Below are 4,708 nucleotides of genomic sequence, written 5' to 3'. Positions count from 1 at the left end.
ACCTGACCATGACCTGACCTGAGGAACACAGGATCTGACAAGACATTTCCAGCAACTCACCATGCCCACCCTCACCTTTCCTAGAAAAGGGCTTTGCTGAGAGCTTTCTGGGAATTTGGGGTTTCTAAGGCATGAGGCAACCCATCTCCTTGCAGGGGCCTCAGTATACCTTTCTCTGTTCCACGCAGCCACTGCTGCAGGCTGTTATTCCCTGTGCTTTACCAGGCAATCGTTACTGCAAGTCCAATAATAGTATTAATGGTATTGTTCTGGTGTTGTTTGGCTTCACTGTGTGTTGGGCACATGGATTTGCATTTTGGTAACACTTTGTTGTTTAGTCACAAAGTCGTGTCTGATGTGTCTGATTGCATGGACTGCAGCCTACCAGGCTCCCTGTCTATGGGATTCTCCAGGCAGGAATACTGGAGTGGGTAGCCGTTTCCACCTCCAGGGAATCTTCCTGACCCAGGGATCAAACCCGTGTCTCCTGCATTGATAGGTGGATTCTTTACCATTGAACCACCAGGGAAGCCTTTCAGTAACACATCAAGAGAAAAAAAAAGTCTTATCACCAGTGACAGTCCAGGTCAAGAGAAATCTGTACAGATTTTGTTAAAATGATTCATCTTCTTTTAGTCTCATTATATCTTTGTTATTTTTTTTTCATAATCACTACCCTTTGGTGCATGGGTGGTTCAGTGGTAGAATTCTTGCCTGCCATGTGGGAGGCCCAGGTTCGTTTCCCAGTCCATGGAGACATAGCATCCCCTTTTTGGGCTTCCCTGGTAGCTCATCTGGTAAAGAATCCACCTACAATGCAGGAGACCCCAGTTCGATTCCTGGATCAAGAAGAACCCCTGGAGAAGGGATAGGCTACCCATTCCAATTACCTTGCGTGGAGAATTCCATGGACACAGGGGCCTGGCAGGCTACAGTCTATGGGGTCTCAAAGAGTCGGACAGGGTGGCTAACACTTTCACTTTCATACTTTGCTCAACCCAAGTATATAAGCACTGAGCCTTTCTACTTTGGTGGTAAAAATTTCTCTTTGTTCCATCCTTCCCAAATTCATATTGGCAGGAGAAAACATTTCTGAGAGTTGGTTCTTTGGACTGTAACTCATTTGAATTTGTTTTTAAGCACCTACCCATTGATTATTGATTCTTAGACTCCCAGAAATAGTCATTGTTTTCCTTTGTCTGTCTTTTGTATCTTTGTCATAAATGAGAAAATCATGACAGTCTCCTTTTCTCTTGTTTAAATGCCTGTGATAATACAGAATTTATAATACAGAAATCAAATATATGTAGCTGGTCTTTTCCTTGTTTCTGGTACAGATCTCCTAAAACCCTTGGAATTTCCCAATCAATAAGGGTAATAAATGTGTCAATATTTATAACATACCCCTTTCAACTATGTCTGAGTTTGCATTAATGAGGTGACTTAAAAAAATCACATAATGAAGGGAGCTGGTTTCCAGAGGAACCAACCTTGTGATTTGAGGGTTGGAAGTTTCAGTCCCACCCCTCAACCACCAGGGATGGGAGAGGGGCCAGGGGTTGAATCAGCTGTCAATGACTGATGATTAATCAGTCATGCCTATGGAATGAAGCCTCTATCGAAAAAGCAAGAGAGTTGCAGAAAAACATCTATTTCTGCTTTATTGACTATGCCAAAGCCTTTGACTGTGTGGATCACAATAAATTGTGGAAAATTATGAAAGAAATGGGAATGCCAGACCACCTGACCTGCCTCTTGAGAAACCTATATGCAGGTCAGGAAGCAACAGTCAGAACTGGACATGGAACAACAGACTGGTTCTGAATAGGAAAAGGAGTACGTCAAGGCTATATATTGTCACCCTGCTTATTTAACTTCTATGCAGAGTACATCATGAGAAACGCTGAGCTAAAAGAAGCACAAGCTAGAATCAAGATTGCCAGGAGAGATATCAATAACCTCAGATATGCAGATGACACCACCTTTATGGCAGAAGTGAAGAGGAATTAAAAAGCCTCTTGATGAAAGTGAAAGAGGAGAGTGAAAAAGTTGGCTTAAAGCTCAACATTCAGAAAATGAAGATCATGGCATCTGGTCCCATCACTTTATGGGAAATAGATGGGGAAACAGTGGAAACAGTGTCAGACTTTATTTTTTGGACTCCAAAATCACTGTAGATGGTGACTGCAGCCATGAAATTAAAAAGATGCTTACTCCTTGGAAGAAAGTTATGACCAACCTAGATAGCATATTCAAAAGCAGAGACATTACTTTGCCAACAAAGGTCCATCTAGTCAAGGCTATGGTTTTTCCTGTGGTCATGTATGGATGTGCGAGTTGGACTGTGAAGAAGGCTGAGCACCGAAGAATTGATGCTTTTGAACTGTGGTGTTGGAGAAGACTCTTGAGAGTCCCTTGGACTAATAAGGAGATCCAACCAGTCCATTCTGAAGGAGATCAGCCCTGGGATTTCTTTGGAAGGAATGATGCTAAAGCTGAAACTCCAGTACTTTGGCCACCTCATGCGAAGAGTTGACTCACTGGAAAAGACTCTGATGCTGGGAGCGATGGGGGGCAGGAGGAGAAGGGGACGACAGAGGATGAGATGGCTGGATGGCATCACTGACTCGATGGACATGAGTCTGAGTGAACTCCGGGAGTTGGTGATGGACAGGGAGGCCTGGCGTGCTGCGATTCATGGGGTCGCAAAGAGTTGGACATGACTGAGCAACTGAACTGAACTGAAAACCCCCAAAGGATGATGAGGTTCACAGAGGTTTTGCACTGGTGAGCCAGAATGCATCCACATGTCAGGCCCCAAACTCCAAAGGGAGAGAGTTCTTGCATTCAAGACTACACCATGTGTATCTCTTCATCTTGCTGTTGATTCATATTCTTTAATATCCTAAGTAATAAACTGGTAATCTAGTAAGTAAACTGATTTCCTGAGTTCTGTGAAGTAGGAAACCAGTTATTGGAACTTCTGAATTATAGCAGATCAGTTAGAAGCACAGATAACAACCTGGATTAGGGGTGCAGTCTTGTGGGACTGAGTTCTTGATCTGTAGGATCTGATGTACTGACTACACATAGCTAGTGTCAGAATTGAGTTAAATTTGTGGAACACCCAGTTGATGTCTGAAGGGAACTGGAAAATTTGTTGGAGGTGTGGGGATAAAACCCTGATACTGGAAATTGGTGTCAAGATTGGAATGACCTAAAAGTTGGTTTTGTGACCAGTGAGAATATTCTTTCTTTCTGATTTCTGGTGGCATATGTTGTCTTTCTTGTATCAGGTCATCAGACAGCTGGCTAGGAGCCCTGGACACGAAATAACCAAAAAGTTCTTTGTCTAGTCATGTCAACTCTCTCTACCTTAGTTGCCTTGTTAGTTCTTGGAAAAAAGTAAAGTGAAAGTTGTTTAGTAATGTCTGATTCTTTGACTCTTTGACTCTAGCCTGCCAAGCTCCTCTGTCCACGCAATTCACCAGGCAAGAACACTGAGTGGGTTGCCATTCCCTTCTCCACAGGATCTTCCTGACCCAGGGACTGAACCTGGGTCCCCTGCATTGCAGGCAAATTCTTTACTGTCTGAGTTGCCCTGTTAGTTCTTAGAAAGCCTCATCTCAGTATTGCCTACCTGATATCACAGATTAACAGGTCTGTAAATGGAGGCATCTCGTGATCATGGGAGAATCAGAGAGAAGTTTTCACAACTACTATTCTTATTGCCTGAAACAACGAAGACATTTGCTTCCTGAGACTATCTTTGGGAGTAACTCTGGATCTTGGGTAGGGCTGCATCTTTTGCAACTTTGGGGATGTCTTGTGAATCCATATTTAAGCCATAAAAAAAGGCTTATTGGTTTGGAGTCACACTGAGATAGATATGCCTTTGAAGATTTGGACTTTTATATCTAAAAGGATTCTTAGAGTTTTCATCCTAGACAAATAACTATTGGTACCTATGGGAGGAGGAAAAAGAAAAACAAAAAAAGGACTGAAAAGAGAAAAATATACAAGAGAATGCCTTGACTGATTTAAGACTCCCTTGATAAGACTGGGAGGCAGAGAACAGACTTTAGAACAAGAATCAAAAATGACAACATTAATTAATATGCCTTTTCTCTAAACAACTCCACCAACTGTAGGCCTTTCCATATTCTGGGCCCCTACCACACAAAACATTCACAGGACTAAAACTTAAAAAAAAAGAAAAAAATAAATAGTAATTACCCTAAATTTCTCATTATAGGCAGATATGCCTTTGAATTCTTTCTTAGAGAAAAACTGTGTATCTCGTTTCTTAGTCCTTTGGAGATATAAATATTACCTCATCTTTGAATGTAAATATTCCAGACTTTAAAAAAAAAGAAAGAGAGGGAAAAGTCTATTAAAAAAAAACAAAAACTAGTACATAGTATTTCACAGGGTCCCCTGCTGAAATCTTAGTCCACAGCCTCCATAAAATTACCTGTCAAAGGCAAATAAATATTCTAAAAATCTTCTCCATGAACATTGGTAAGAAGTTTTAACTTCTTATCATTGAATAGGTAGCCTTAACTTTGTTACATCTGCCAAAAACTGAAATTCAGATTATATGATAATAATGCAAAGATGAGGTCAACTTATACGAGTTAGGTAAAAATACAGAAACAGAATTTACTAACCATGTACATGTAGGTATGTATGTATGTATATTACCTCT

Source organism: Bubalus bubalis, chromosome 8 (genome assembly GCF_019923935.1).
Source record: "Bubalus bubalis isolate 160015118507 breed Murrah chromosome 8, NDDB_SH_1, whole genome shotgun sequence".
Lineage (NCBI taxonomy): Eukaryota > Metazoa > Chordata > Mammalia > Artiodactyla > Bovidae > Bubalus > Bubalus bubalis.
Note: the sequence above shows the minus strand (reverse complement) of the source record.